The sequence below is a fragment of the Spinacia oleracea genome, chromosome 6, assembly GCF_020520425.1.
Source record: "Spinacia oleracea cultivar Varoflay chromosome 6, BTI_SOV_V1, whole genome shotgun sequence".
NCBI lineage: Eukaryota > Viridiplantae > Streptophyta > Magnoliopsida > Caryophyllales > Amaranthaceae > Spinacia > Spinacia oleracea.
The window spans coordinates 67,216,618-67,233,690 of NC_079492.1; the positions used below are offsets into that span (position 1 = coordinate 67,216,618).

The window sequence follows — 17,073 nt, forward strand, 5'->3', positions numbered from 1 at the left end:
TTGTACAAGGCCCTTCGAAGAGTTAGATACTGTGAAAATGCATGGACGTGCTCAGAATGGTTAAGGCTTAACCATCTGTAAAAGTTTAAAACTTGAACTCACTAATTCGAGAAACACTTCTGGACCTAATAAGGATGGCTTGGATCTTACCTTATGTTCAGTAAGTAACACCAAGAGACAAAGGAATCAGAATGCACACTTGTCTTAATGACAAGTGGGAGACTGAAAGAAATGTGTCCTTCACCCAAGGTGCATTAGTTTAATACCAAGGTTCAGATTAATTACGAACAATTAATTCAGTGAGATCAAGTGATCGGAACAGCTTACTCTTGACTGAACCTATATGGTCAGACCATTGGCATGTAACAGATCATCGGATTAAATGAATCGGAAATTCATTTAATAGCTTTTCGGGAAATTAGTTCGGAAAACATAATTATACGATTTAACATTGGATCGTGAAATCGTATATCGTGATGGCGTATATACGTAAGCTAGGCGAAACGAATAATCGTATCGTAAGACAATGAATCGTCAAGTACAAAACGAGAAATAAATTATAGGATGATAATTAAATGAAGCAAACACGAAAGCAAGCCCACGAGCAAAGCACAAGAAGCAAGGGCCCATGGCCTTGCTGCCTCGGTTGTGCCCGCGCGCAAGGAAGGCGCAACAGCAGCAGCAACGACGGCCCAAGCCCATGTGCTGCAGTGTTGTGCGCTTATGCGCCTCAGCGTGCTTTTGGGCTTTTTTGGCCGGTTGATCCTTGTGCTTGGCCGGTTGGCTTGGCTTACTAGATAGGTTATTATAATAACCTAATCTACATCTTTTCCTTAACCTAATGCAAAATCAGACTCTAACCTAAGGCAAGAGAAACCCTAAACTCTTTGTGCCTCCATTAGAATTGTTCTTCCCAAAAGCACAAACTCTTGAATATTGTCTAAGCTACGATTATCAAGACGGATCTTAACATGTCGGTGAACCAAATAGAGGAACGAAAATTGGAGTTCTTTGTTCGTGTTGGTGGATACTAAACTCGGGAAAACACGCTTTAAATGTAAGTATGCTTAATCTGTGCTTTATACATGTTTCCTGGATTTGGGGATGTTCCTCACATGTTATATGTTTAACTGCATTCCCCTACACAAAGGTGGGAGAAAGAGCAATCGAACTACTAGGGCTAATGCATACGAACGTATGTGAGCCTATTAGTACAAAAGCTAGAGGTGATTTCAGCTATTTCATAACGTTTACGGACGATTTCAGTAGATATGGCTATATTTACTTAATGAAACACAAGTCTGAATCGTTTGAGAAATTCCGAGAATTTCAAAATGAAGTAGACAATCAACATGGAAAGAAAATCAAAGCTCTAAGACCAGATCGAGGAGGTGAATATCTTAGCCACGAGTTTGATGACCATCTAAAAGAATGCGGTATTCTTTCTGAATTGACTGCTCTGGGGACAACTCAATGGAATAAAGTGTCGGAAAGGATAAACAGGACCTTACTCGACATGGTCAGGTCAATGATGGGTCAAGCCAAACTTCCTTTACAATTTAGGGGACATGCGTTGAAAACAGCAGCACTCACACTGAATCGTGCTCCCTCAAAAGCTGTTGAAACGACTCCATACGAATTATGGACTGGGAAACTTCCAAAGTTGTCTTTTTCTAAAGAATTGGGGTTGCGAAGCATATGTCAAGAGATTAATTTCGGACAAGCTCGAACCAAAATCTGAAAAATGTTTCTTCGTTGGGTATCCAAAAGAAACAAAGGGGTATTACTTCTACAACAAGTCAGACAACAAAGTATTCGTTGCTCATGACAATGTCTTTTTGGAAAGAAATCATATTTCCAAATTTACAAGTGGGAGAATAATAGACCTCGAAGAGATTCGAGACGAACAACGATGAAGAACCTCCAAGGCCTTTAGAAGAGCCAGTGGGAGTAGTTCCTCAAAACGTTGCTGCCCCTCGTAAGTCAAATAGAACTAAGGTTCAGCCGGAAAGATGGATAAGGGTACTCTTGACTGAAAACTTAGACGTTCTCATATTAGATAGTGATGAACCTATGACTTACAAGCAAGCTATGACGAGCCTAAGCTCCACTAAATGGTTAGAGGCCATGAAATGCGAGATAGACTCCATGTTTGAAAATCAAGTCTGGGATTTGGTAGATTTTCCGGATGGGTTTACACCTATCGGATGCAAATGGGTCTTCAAATTGAAGAAATACAAAGATGGAATTGTATACATATACAAAGCTAGATTGGTAGTAAAAGGTTATAGGCAAGTTCACGGCGTTGACTACGATGAAACCTTTTCTCCAGTCGCGATGCTTAAGTCTATTCGGATAATCGTTGCGATATGATTGTCGTGTTTCATGACTATGAAATATGGCAAATGGATGTCAAAACTGCCATCTTGAAAGGTGTTCTTGAAGAGACTGTGTTTATGATGCAGCCGGAGGGTTTTGTTGATCAAAAGAACCAAGTAAAGGTATTCAAGCTTAAGAAATCCATTTATGGATTAAAGCAGGCATCAAGGAGTTGGAATAAACGATTTGATGAAGCAGTCAATATGTTTGGCATCATCAAGAATCAGGACAAATTTTGTGTATACAAGAAGGTCAGTGGGAGTAAAATTGCATTCCTAGTCTTGTATGTAGATGACATACTACTTATTGGAAACGACATTCCTATGTTGGAGTGTGTAAAGACTTGGCTTGGGAAGTGTTTCTCAATGAAGGACTTAGGAGAGGCACAGTACATATTGGGCATCAAGATCTATATGGATAGATCTAAGAGGATGATTGGACTAAGCCAGAGCACTTACATTGGAAAAGTGCTATCTAGGTTCAATATGATGGACGCCAAAAGAGGCCATCTACCCATGTCACATGGCACATATCTAAGCAAGATTCAGTGTCCCAAGACATCTGATGAGCGTAGAAAGATGAGTGGAAGTCCATACGCTTCAGCTATTGGATCCATCATGTATGCTATGATTTGTACAAGATCGGATGTGTCGTTCGCACTCAGTGTAATGAGAAGGTACCAATCAGAACCAGGTGAGGCGCATTGGACTGATGCCCAGAATATCCTAAAGTACCTGAAAAGGACTAAGGAATAGTTTCTGGTCTATGGTGGTGAAGATGAGTTGATTGTTAAGGGCTATACGGACGCAAGCTTTCAAACCGACAGAGATGATTTCAAATCACGATCTGGGTTTGTGTTCTGCCTTAATGGCGCAGCAGTAAGCTGGAAATGTGCTAAGCAAAGCACTGTTGCGGATTCTACAACTAAAGTCGAGTACATTGCTACCTCAGAAGCAACAAAGGAAGCTATTAGGATTCGGAAGTTCATCGATGAACTTGGGGTTGTCCCCTCCATTAAAGGACCAATGGATTTGTATTGCGACAATAGCATTAGCCCAGGAAAAGGAACCTAGGAGCCACCAGAAGTCCAAGCACGTACTGCGGCGATTTCATATACTTTGAGAAATCGTTGAAAGGAAAGAAATCAAGATTTGCAAGGTTGGAAATGATGACAACATCGCTGTAACACCCTAATAATTCCTTGCTTTTTATAAAACATTTTCCGACTTAAAACACAGGAATTACCAAGATATTACCGCCACCGTGATAACGGCTAAGGCTATTTACCAGAATTTCGCAGCGGAATTAACTAACTTTCAAAACACATTAAATAAATAGTTAATGGTTATTAAGACAAGTTGGAATCGTTGAGGCCCAAATCCAAAGTATTAAACCCATTAACTGAAAATAGTAGTCATGACTTTAAATAAAATAGAGTTTATAAATTACGGAAGATTAGACCCTCAACACGAATCCCATGATAACTTCTCCCGCAAGTTATCTCTACAAACCTGCTTTATTGAAAATCTGCTCCCCAACAACGCAAATGCAATTGATGGATCATCATAGGGTCATTAAGGCGAAGGCTATGACCATAAGACATGAAGCACGAATTCAGCAAAAGCTGAGTACGAACAAGCTAGAATAACTTTCTATCCTAACATGCTTCACTCGACAAATTAAATAATCCACATGCAAAAGACATATAATAAACAAACAATCATGGAGATAAGACTCGACACTTGACACGACTCTTGACTCACAGATTAATAAAAAGTAGCTTCGAACGGGTAAAATAAAGTATCCTCAAAAGGAAAGAAAAGGGTGATGGGAGCCAACCATACACCAAAGTAAGTCGGGCTACTACCCACAGTCGGGCCATACCGACAGGAATTCCAATGCACAACGGCATAAAAGAGAATGAAACAACGTCTTGTATCATTCTAGGAGTACAAGTTTTCCGGCAAGACTCCCCCCATTGTTCATACTCAAGGTATATATGTTGCAAGAGTTTTGAAGCTCTTTAGGTTACACTTTACATTAATTAGTATATTATGTTCAAGGCGACTCAAGACTCTATACAAGACACAACATACAAATTATTAAACAATTAAACAACTCAACAATGACTCTTCATTATTTTACTTCTTTAGGACTTGTGATCAAACATAGACTCAAGTGATATTACTCCCATTGTTCCTTCTCAAAAGCACTGTTTGAGATAACCCGACATTGCCTATTAACAAGCGGGGTGTGCCCTTAGCACGAATTGTCCTTAATTTAATTCACATAGACTATCTAACATATTCTACGCCTTGGTAGAATATATATTGCTCTCCGGCAATATTCGACTGGCTCAATAATTATGCTAGACATCCTGTACTATAGCATATAATAATAACAACTTGCATGCGCAATACTCATACATGCAAACCAAGTTGAACAACATGCTTGACATAATTCTACGACTATAAAAGTCCATAACATGATAGTTCAATAGAATCTATAAAGCATAATTCAATTCATAACATGCTCGTTCACATAGATTCAACAATAATAATAACATGCTCGTTCTCAACATTAAACATGAATTCATAATAACACATTCATTCCCAATCATCAAACATGAATTCATAACATCATATAAGTTCACATGATTCGCATTCAATACACTTCATAAAGTCCTCAAGGGATGGGTGGTCACCCTAGTCTTGTACGTACCTGGAATACCTAAGTACGGGGGCCACTGTGCGAATCACGACTCACTAGAAATCAACTCCTATAAGCAAAATAAGAAAACTAAATTATTATCCATGTTTAATAAATTTCCAGCAACTATTTAAGATTCTAAAACTCTTAGTTTAATTAAAAATCAATCATTAATCGTTAATTTAATAGTCTCAAATAGTCAACTCAAGTCCTAACACGAAAACATTGACTTTTTAGCTTTAAAACCCTTAAAAATTAACTTTTTAAAGCTTATAAACAATCTGAAAATTTAAGTTGATTCCCATAATTTAAATTGTCATTAAATTATGTGAATAAATCGCTTAATTAATTTAAAAACCAAAACCCTAACAATAGTTTACTCCAAAACATGTTTTGACTTCAAAAATCAACACTTTATAAACTTATAAAATCTGAAAATTATAACTTCAATCATCAAAACCAATCTCTATTAAAACACAATACTAACCCAATACGGTGTTTATAACCGTTTTAATTAATTTAAACAACCCAAATTATTAAACAATCATAATAATTTAAAGAATTTAAAAACTGAAATTAAAGTTTAAAAAGTATACAATTGATTATCACCAATCAACAACACACACACACACAACAATTATTGTGTTGTGTGTGTGGGGCGTCGAGCAACAACACAAAAACACGCACCGCAGCACCCAAGCAGCGCGGCAGCGCGCAACAAGGGTGAGAGAGGAGGGGCGCTGGCACGGGGCACTCGACACACGAGCAGCAGCGAGCACGAGGCTCAGCGCTGCGGGGCTGCGGGGAGGGGCGAGGGCACGCGACACACATCAACAACGATGATGCTGCGCTGCAGGGCGAGACACGAAGAGAGTGAGGCAGCAACGGCTAGCGCGCACGGGGCTGGGCACGAGTGCCTTGGGCTGCAAGCAAGGCTAGTCGGACGAGAGGAGAGGAGAGGGTACCGCAAGGAGAGAGAAAGAAAGGAGATAGAGGGAGTGCTGAAAATTTTGTGAGGGTTTAATGAGAGGGTCTAGTTACAGTTTTTCTCTCCCATGTGGTCTAGGTTATGGTAGTTTGAGTTGGGCTTATTTCCGGGCTCAATTCATTAAACTCCTTGCAAGCTTTGTTGGGTTTGATTAAGACAAAACAACTGGGCGTTAAGTATATTAAATTCGTTTTCGAAATACAACCCAACAATTCCCGATTTGAATTTATTTAATAAAATTCGGTTTTCGTAATAATTAATAATTAAATTAATTAAAAATAAAAAGCATTTAATTCTTATTAAATGAAATTAATTTATAAAAATACTTTATAAATACGACGAAATGCTTTATAAATATAATAAAATATATTTATAATTATAGAAAAATACGAGGTATTACAGTCTACCCTCCTTAAAAGAAGTTTCGTCCCGAAACTTGGGCACGGAAATCACAACTTTAAAACTCGACTTGAGACTATTGTGAGACTTTAGTGTGTTTTCTTTGCCAAAAGTTTTTAGTTGTTGTACTCTTTAAGTAATTCAACATGACAATAAACAGTGAAACTTCACTGGAAACAACGATTCAAGCATATCTTAAAGGATAAATTGGGTAAATAAGGTAAAAAGCGCGAAATTCTACCGCACTCTACCTCCCTTAAAGAAAACGAGTTAAGGCCCTGTAAATTAACTAACCTCGGGAAAAATCTCGGGATATTTCTTTCTCATTTCCTCCTCCACTTCCCAGGTAGCTTCCTCAGACTCTTGGTTAGACCACAACACTTTAACGATCTTAACATCCTTAGTTCGTGTACTACGCACTTTGCTATCGAGTATTTTGACAGGTCTTTCCTCAAATGTCAAACTTTGGTCTAACTCTATGGTCTCCGGTTGCAGTACGTGAGACTTATCCGGGACATACTTTCTCAATTGAGATACATGAAACACATTATGCACTCTATGCAAGTCCATGGGCAAGGCTAATCTATATGCTACCTTCCCTATCCGTTTTAGGATCTCATATGGGCCTATATACTTTGGGCTAAGTTTTCCTTTCTTCCCAAATCTCATCACACCTTTCATTGGTGAAACCTTAAGAAACACTTTGTCACCTATTTGAAACTCTTCATCCCTACGCTTTAAATCTGGGTAGTTCTTTTGGCGATCTTGCGCGGCTTGGATTTTGGATTGAATAGTCCTAACCTGATTCATAGTGTCCTCTATCAACTGGGGACCTAATACAACGGTTTCGCTAATGTCACTCCAACATAGTGGACTTCTGCATTTTCGTCCATACAGGGCTTCGAATGGTGCCATTCCAATACTGGCATGATAGTTATTTTTGTATAAGAATTCAATTAGATCTAGGATATCTTCCCATCCATCTTGAAAATCAATCACACAAGATCTTAGCATATCCTCTAAGGTTTGAATAAACTTTTCTGTTTGTCCATCTGTGGCTGGGTGGAACGATGTACTCATTTTCAATGTGGTACCAAAGTTCTTCTGCACACTCTTCCAGAAATTCGAAAGGAACCTACAATCTCTATCCGATACGATATCCTTAGGAACTCCATGTAATCTCACTACATGCTTGATGTAAGCTTTGGCAAGTTGTTCCATTTTCCAGGTCTCTTTCATTGGTATGAACACTGCCGACTTAGTCAACCTATCCACCACTACCCAAATGGTCTTATTTCCACTTTTCGACTTGGGTAAACAAGTGACAAAGTCCATTCAGATACAGTCCCACTTCCAACTCGGAATCTATAAAGGTTGAACTTTTCCTTGAGGTCTCCTATGCTCAATCTTAACTTTCTGACAAGTCAAACACCTTGCCACGAATTCAGCCACTTCGATTTTCATCCTTGGCCACCAATAGACCTTCTTCAGATCCTTATACAGTTTGTCACCTCCCGGGTGAACAGAATATGGCGTATTGTAACCTTCTCTCATCAACTTCTCCTTTAGTTCACCACACTTTTGAGGTATTCACCATTGTCCTTTATACCTCAAACTTCCATCCTCGTGGATCTTAAAATCAATCTCCTTCCCTTGGGAAATCATTTCCTTGATTCGCTCCAACTTAACATCACCAGCCTGATTCTCCCTGATCTCATCAAATACCGACGACTGGATGGTTAAGGAATTCATCATACCCTCAAAGCATTCTCCACTCACTATTTCTAGATTCAATCGCTGCATGTCCTTACACAGCTCGCTAGCAACTACTAACGCATTCACACCATGACTTGATTTCCTACTACAAGGCATCTGCGACTACATTGGCTTTTCTCTCATGGTATTGAATATCCAGATCATAGTCCTTTATTAACTCCAACCACCTTTGTTGGCGCATATTTAAGTCCTTTTGTGTGGAAATGTACTTCAAACTCTTATGATCCGTGAATATCCTACATTTCACACCATATAAATAGTGTCTCCATATCTTTAATATAAAACTATGGCGGCTAACTCTTAATCATGGGTAGGGTAATTGGATTCATATGGCTTCAACTGCCTCGATGCATACGCGATCATTTTCCCGTTCTGCATCATCACACACCCTAAGCCATTCTTAGAGACATCACTATATACATCATAAGTACCGCTCTCATCTGGCAAAGTTAACACCGGCGCGGTTGTCAATCGCGTCTTCAAAGCTTGGAACGCCTCCTCACACTGGTCATTCCACTAAAACTTCGCTTCTTTCTTCATCAAGGTTGTCATTGGTTTGGCGATTCTAGAAAAGTCTTGCACAAAGCGTCTATAATAACCCGCTAAACCAAGAAAACTCCGAATATCGGTGACACTCTTAGGTGTAGGCCACTCACTAACGACTTTTATCTTTGCAGGATCCACTGCAACTTCTTCCTTGGATACAAAATGTCTTAAGAACGCAACTCTTTCTAGCCAGAATTCACACTTCGAGAATTTGGCATACAACTGGTTGTCTCTCAGGGTACTCAACACTGACCTTAAGTGTTCCGCATGATCCTCCTCATTCTTAGAGTAGACCAGAATATCATCTATGAAAACCACTACAAACTTGTCCAAAGAATGCATGGAATACTCGGTTCATTAAGTCCATAAAGATTGCAGGTGCATTGGTTAACCCAAAAGGCATAACTGTAAACTCATAATGACTGTATCTAGTCCTAAATGCAGTCTTTGGTATATCGTGCTCTATGATTCTCAACTGATGATAGCCTGACCTCAAGTCAATCTTTGAAAACATTCCCGCTCCTTTTAACTGGTCAAATAGATCATCTATCCTAGGCAAAGGATACTTATTCTTGATTGTGACCTTATTGAGTTCCCTGTAGTCCATACAGAGTCTCATACTTTCGTCCTTCTTCTTCACAAACAAGACTGGCGCTCCCCAAGGCTATGCACTTGGTCTGATATAACCTTTCTCTAGCGATTCCTCAAGTTGACCTTTTAATTCACTCATTTCTGCTGGAGCCATCCGGTATGCGGCTTTTGAGATAGGCGCAGTTCCGGGTGACAAATCTATGGTAAAACCGATTGGTCGATTGGGCGGCATTCCCGGGATCTCTTCCGGAAACACGTCCAGGAATTCACTCACCACTGCAATATCCCCTGGTTGCTCTTTCATCACATGGTCTAGGTCTCTAACGTTGCATAAGAAAACAGGGTTTCCTTTGTGTATTAACTTCACGAGTTCCATTGCCGTGACGATTCCTACACTCCTAGGCTTCCCAAAACGTTGATATGATACAACCTTTCCTAGACTAGACTTCAAATGAATCTTCTACTTCTCACAGTCGATCTTAGCTTTGAACATGGCCAACCAGTCCATTCCTAAAATCACATCTAAATCTCCTAACTCAAACTTAATTAGGCCAGACAAGAATATCTTCTTGGCTATGGTTAATGGTACATTCCTATGGATCTTAGTGCATTTCACAATCTCACCGGTTGGTATCACTATGGGTACTTCAATCTCTTCAGGTTCTTTCAATCCTAACTTCTCTAAGGTACCCTTTGATATAAACGAATAAGTCGCACCAGAATCAAAAAAGTACATTAACTAAAACGGAGTTAATAGAAAAAGTACCAGCTATGACGTTAGACGAGTTTTCGGCTTCCTGCCTAGTGATCACATTCAGCTTTCCTTGGGCAACTCCCTTGTTATAGCCACCCCCATTGGAATTTCCATTGGCATTTCGGTTCCCATTCTGCTGATAGTTCCCTTCGGGCTTTCCATTACCCTGGCCATTATTGCCATTGTTACCATTCTGGTTACCCCTTTGGTTGCCACCATTGTTCCCTCCATTCCGATTCTTGTTATTTCGATTGTTGTTCTGGCGGTTGCCTTGGTTGACTTGGTTGGGTTTCCCATTCTTGGCCCAACACTCAAATTCTCTATGGCCTAGCTTCTCGCAAAACCTAAAGACAACTTGGTTTCCATTATAGTCTCGACCTGGGTGATTAGTATGGCAACGTCTACACTCATAGACTCTCGTTCCATTCCCTGTAGACTGATTCTTATCTCCATTGTTATTCTGGAAGTTGTTCCTGTTTCCACTCTAGTTTCCCCTGAACTGGAAATGGTTGTTTCCCTTGTTTTTCTTAAAGTTCCCCTGATTCTGCTGACCACCACCTTGGTTTTGGTTACCAACATCCTTCCTCTTTTCACCAATTCCATTCTTCCTTTGTTGCCACTACTACAAAAAAGGGCAAAGAGACCCTTCCAAAATGGCTTAAGAGATCTCCTCTCAATGGGTCTCTATCTCACAGGTCTCTTTGATAAAGAGACCCCCTCATCGAGAGGGGGTCTATTTGTTAAAATCTAGAGACCCCCCACGTAAGAAAGAGGGTCTCTTATATAAAAGCTGGTGAAAATCATTTAGAAGGGAAAAAGACCCCTTTTTAGAGATGGGAGATCTGTTTTTTAAATTGTTTAGACCCCATAAGTAGGATAGGAGGTCTCTTTGAATATTTTTATTTTTGTTTATTAAAGCAGTTAAGACCTCATATATAGATAGGGGGTCTCTTTGTTATTTTTATTATTATTTTTTTTTCAAACTAAGACCTAATATCTTAGACATGGGGTCTCTTTGAATTTTTTATTATTATAACTAGAGAGCCTTTATTGCACCTGACGGGTCTCTTTGCAACCTTTTTTTTTTAAAAAAAAAAACAAAAAAAAACGATAATAGCTGAATAATACAGCTGGTCGATCAGCGATATATTTAGAACTAATTAATATGCATATTGAACCTGCGTTTACACCTCTAAAATACCGGCCAGCAGGCACCGCATTAATATACACATTACACCTTCGTTTACACCTCTATAAATACCGGCCAGCCGGCATCAAACGCACAAAACCACACCTGCTACAATAAATAATTTGTAATAATTCGAGAACAACTACATAATACATATATTACCAAAAAAAATATTTCCAACAAGTAATGCTCAAAACGCAAGCTTTACATAAACTGTGATTTGCATAAGCGTCAAACTTTACATCGCGATTCCCAAAACCGTAAAACAAAAATCAATTCCAAAATATAATCATTCACACCAATTTACCAACAATTGAAACCGAAACTCATGGAGTTATTTCCATACCATCAACTTTGTTTTCTTGGTCCGCTTTTTGCTTGAGAAAATACTCGACCCACATGTGTCTAACCTCATCCACCTCATCCACATTTTCCGATGAATAACTTTCTTCAGAAAACTGTAATAAGTAGCATAATTATTAATTAGTAGTTAAACAAAGAATAATTTAAAAAAATCGACTCATTTACCGATTAACGATAACATGAATGATGAGAAAGACATAAACATCTGAATGAAACTTCGAATACAACCAGCATTATATTAAGGGTAATTTATTTGGTTGCCTAAACTAAAGGGCATCAGCATTAAGGCAGGTTGAAAACTCCAAAAACAAACAGCAAGTAGCCAGTATAGAAAGTAAGAGCGAATGAAATCCCAGCAGAGATTGGAGCATTCATTATGGTTTGTTACAATGAGACGAGCAGCATTCCAAGAGGAAACAAGCGACAACCCATGTTTTGATCTCATGGGATCAAACATGTACAGAATCAATAGCAAAACAGTAAAATAAAGTACTTGTTGTAAGAGGGATTTTTCTGTTTACTTAGGATTATGATAAACTTCCTAAGTTTATGGGTATTTATAGGTTAGATGAATGGCTAGTCAGATGGATTTAGGTGGAATAGGTTGTACATAGTTCAACTCCTCAACTACTACGATAATATTACCGGTATTTAGCAGAAGAAGAAAAAAAACATGATATCAAATTCTTTCCAATGTTAAAATGCAGTTGAACTATTATCTAATTTTCAAAGCTTGACTATGAGATCACTTTGCTTTGACTTTATAGCTAATCGAATAATATTAATTATAGGATGTCAATTTCAGGACAACAAACAATCAAAGAAACAGAATTGGAGAGGCCAACATCACGGAAATATGCAAAATATATTCGCCAGGAAGTTGCCAGCATAGAAAGTCAGGAAAGGGAGGGCAACCACCACAAAACAAAGGAAGAGATTCATGTTCGTTGGACCCACCCACCAGCAGGGTGGCATATTCTCAGGACTAACGGTGCGGCCAAAGGCTCTCCAGGCCCGAAAGGTGGAGGGGCGATTATTCGAGATGCAGGGGGGGAACTTTGTTTCTGCACTAAGTGTGAACCTTGTCCACTGTAATGCTATTAAGGCAGAATGAAAGGCTCTAATATGACGTTTGGAATTAGCAAGTAGGTTGGGTATCACTAAGCTACTAGTCCAAGTTGATAACTTATCTTGCGTTCAAACGCTGCAATCAAATATGGTTGACAGAGGGGAGTTCACGCATCTAATTAACAGGTGCCTTGCTTTAATCAATGATACACACTGGACTATCAAATTCACTCATGTTTACAGGGAAGGAAAACGCACGGCGGATTGGCTAGCTAATCAAGGAGTCGCGCAATCAACTAATATCTCATTCCTAGACTACACTCCTTCTGAATTACTGAGTATTAAGGCACCAAGAAAACTCCAAAAAAAACAGCAGGAGATAATACAAAACCAACACTATAGAAGACATCATTTAGCAATCACCACCAGGAGTAATGACTTAGTATTTAGAACCCATGTACACCACAATATATCACAAACAATACGCCTAAACCCAACAATGCAACGAAGAAAACAGGGATATTACAGAAAAAATCTGACAGTTTGTTACCAGTACATCCAACAACACCAACCAACTGAAATTCGGCAAGCGAGTAATCTGGGAATAAAAGCAAGAAATGCCCCGAAAATCAGCAGTCAACAATGGATTAAAGATTGGTTATTATAGACCCGAGTGAACCACGCATTATTAGAGCACTGACGCAGTATCATCAAGAGGGAAAATCATAATCAATTCAGACCATAGCAAATGAACAAGAATAGAAAAGTATAATTTCAGAAATGTGCAGAAATGCAACACCTCGTAAGAATTACTGAACAAATAAAGTACTCATGAAAGAAACTTATTATAGCATGCAAAATCAAACATGAAACAAAAAAATTGATGGCTTGCAGGCAATTGATCCCAAAAGAGGCCACAAGGCAATAGACAACATTTCTACCAGCATTCAAAAACACATCAAACATATTATAGAGTAGCAATGGATGATCACAAATCATAAAATTCTCAGCTACAGTTTATCCAAACACATTCTCATTAGTAAGGGATAATAACTTGCTGGAAACAGGCTTACCACTGGAAAGTGATGCACCGGTAACATTCCTGCCATCTCCTAGGATAACATAGGTTGGGGAATCACGATCGATTTCACCAGCACCCACAGTGGTTATCCATGGAGCAACATTTGACAAGCTGCTAGAGTCGGGTCCAGTATTTCTAGCAGAGCAGGACACCAAAATTCCCTTTGTTATCGCTGTAAAAGCTCCTCAGCAATCCACATTGTACATGTAGCACGACAAGCATTAATACATTTAGTTAGTGTAGTACAAAAGGGATTATCCTTTGTAATATTTATTATTCTATCAAATCAAAGTGTCCTACCATTCACACCACACAATTTCTGATGTTAAGGGAAGCTCCTTCTCTAACAGCATTTTAGCATTCAAGTACGCCATTAATAATGGTGACATTAACCTACACAGTTGCGAGGTACTCTAGAATAATGTAATTTCCAAACAATCGTTAAAAAAATACTGATAAAAAGTCATGAAAAAACAAATTCCTAGGGCTCTAAGGCTCTAAGTTATGGCCACTGTATGAGAATGTCTACTTGTGAGTGTTATTATTACTGAAACTGATCAATTCAGCTATTTCAGCTTGATAGACAAACCAAGCAGAGGTATACATGATTTATAAACATATATTCCATTTAGGTCAAGCCATATAGGATATTTTGACTAGGAATTAGCACTGTCACGCACTCACACTAATAGGAGTTTGTAGTGCCTGTAGTGATCATTATGTTACTAAGTTTACCATGTTTAAAGTATGTTCAAAGTTGAGATGACATGCAAAAGTTTATGCTTACTATGTAGTCTGCAATGGCCATAGAAAAACCCAATATCCATCTTCCGAGCTCAAGAACCAAGCACTCTAATCATCATGAAAAGACAATCAAATTAACAAATTATATAAGAGTTATTATTTGATTAAAATCAATGTCAAGGAGAGAATAGAAGAACCAACCTATTGCTATGGAAAACTATCTGAAGATATAAATTTAGAGAGTTATTCTTAGGACCTGCATCATAAAAGATCAAGCAAAGTCGATGGCTAGCAGCAGGACCAATCTGAAGTTGAAATTAACAGTATGAGTTTAGAGGCTAATACATTAAAATGTATGTGTTTCCGCCATAAAGAATTTGCTAAACTACCAGACACTACATCCCCGAATGTTCATCTGATATTGACACAAGTTCATCGACTTTGGCAAAATCCTCGAGTACTCCTTATCCTTACTCAAACTCATCTCTCATGGTCAAGAAGACCAAAACATATAACTATGCAAACGATAAGTCTTTCTTATTGCAATTTAGATAGCCTCTGCAAACTACAAGCAAGACCAAAACTGGCCTGCAACCAGGATAAGGAACAGAGCAAATGATGAAGTACATATTATTTTTTGAAACAAAAAGTAAAAACATCTCTTCAAGAAACCTAAATTTGAGTCAATTTCTGCAGACAACCAGTCTAGCTAGTTAATGAAGACAGGCCAGTGACAAATGTTTCCTTGCAACTTCATATGTCAGGAAACTCAAGAGGCTACAAAAACAAACATATATATTCAGATAATCTTAGCACGTTCTACAGAACATATACAATAGTGATAACATTTCACTAATAAATCCAGGGTTAGCTTATATTTTTGAAGGACATAGAGGGAGAGAAAGAGGAGTATTCAAACTTTTAAAAAGCTTAAAGCTAAAAGGGGAAAACATACTAATATTATGGAAGAAATTTTCTAAAGGCAAAAGCTTCGCAAGGTATTCTCACAAAAAAAATCTTTGCAAATACTCAAAAATTCAATTACAAGTAAAACACCAAATTAACAAAAAATAATAATAATGTAGAGATAGAAAATTAGCTTTACAGAGTCGTTACCGAAAATTTATTGAACTTTTCTTTTAGCTTGCGATTCATCTCTTTCTCTGTTAGCTATTGTTTGAGCTCCGCGAATTGACTCACCATATGAAACCTCCAAGGCTGATACACTTTTCAATGGAAAAATTGGAAACTTTTGCATCAATTAAAGTGAGAAATTGAGATTCATATTTCAAAAATTAGGGTTCTTTTATTGAATTTCGATGAGCTTCTGAAAATGGTGATCTGCAATAATATAAATTAGGGGTTTTGATTGAGAATAAAGGAGTGAGAAGTTTGAGATGAATGAGCGCTGGGAATACAATTAGATCTGAAATTAAAGGATTCGTTTTTTTTTTGCGCTGGTACATGGAAGGGAGAAAGAAATAGGGGTTATGGTTTGAGCAGACCTCATATAGGAGATAACAGGTCTCTTCTTTTTCACTTGGTGAACGAGAGACCTTTTTTTGCGCAAACGGGTCTCTTTTATATCTTCTATTGTTTAGTAAGTGGGCCCATGATTACATAAGAGACCTCTTATTTATAATATGAGGTCTTATTAACTAAAGAGACCCGTTATACACACTAATGGATCTGTTTTCTTGGGTCTCTTTGGAGATTTTTGTAGTAGTGTGCAGGCCTTACAAATGGGCAGCTTTTCCATATAAGGTGTCAAGAGATGTAAAGGTCTCTCCAGCAAGCATCAGTTGCAAATCCATAGTCAATCCACTCTCAAATCTTTGGGCTCTAAGCTCCTCCATTGCCACTACTTCTGGTGCAAATCTAGACAGCTCTATAAACTTAGAATAGTACTCTGTCACGGACATACCATCCATTTTAAACTCAATGAACTCTTGGGCTTTCTGCTTCTTCAGATATGGTGGGTAAAACTTGTTTCTTAAGGCTACCTTGAATGATTTCCATCCAAATCCAGGTGTAGCTCTCAAAGCATTCTCACACCTCTGCCACCACAGATCAGCTTCTCCTCTAAGGTAATAAACAACACTATTAACCCTAAGATCTTCCGGACAATTGACAGCTACAATAAGCTTATCGAACTCCCTTAGCCAGTTCTTAAGTACAGCTGGCTCTATCTCCCCTTGATACAAAGGAGGCTTACTTTGGACCACCTTCTTAAACATCTCACTAGCTGGATCAACAACCTGGTTATTCCTATTCTGTGTTGAGTTCTGCACTACTTCACCTAGTTGCCTAACCACATCGGCAATTCCTTGGGTAGTCATTTCCCTTCTCCTGAATAAAACAAAAGACTAACTGTAACAACTGAGTTTGGACACTGCCTTGCTAAAACATTGCACTAACTAGCCATACAATTATTACACATACATGGAAATTTCGGATCCTAAGCAAGATAGGCGCCTATTATAGGC

The 17,073-nt window shown here is 38.5% G+C and overlaps 1 long non-coding RNA gene across 1 annotated transcript; it reads right to left on the reverse strand.

Annotated features, from left to right (window-relative positions):
• Window positions 1-11,748: 11,748 nt before the first annotated feature.
• Window positions 11,749-14,858, reverse strand: LOC130463955 (uncharacterized). Its single transcript, XR_008924199.1, has 4 exons — window positions 14,789-14,858; window positions 14,631-14,695; window positions 13,836-14,236; window positions 11,749-11,789 (listed from the first exon to the last, which is right to left on the reverse strand). It is a non-coding gene; the product is annotated as an uncharacterized lncRNA (long non-coding RNA).
• Window positions 14,859-17,073: the final 2,215 nt, after the last annotated feature.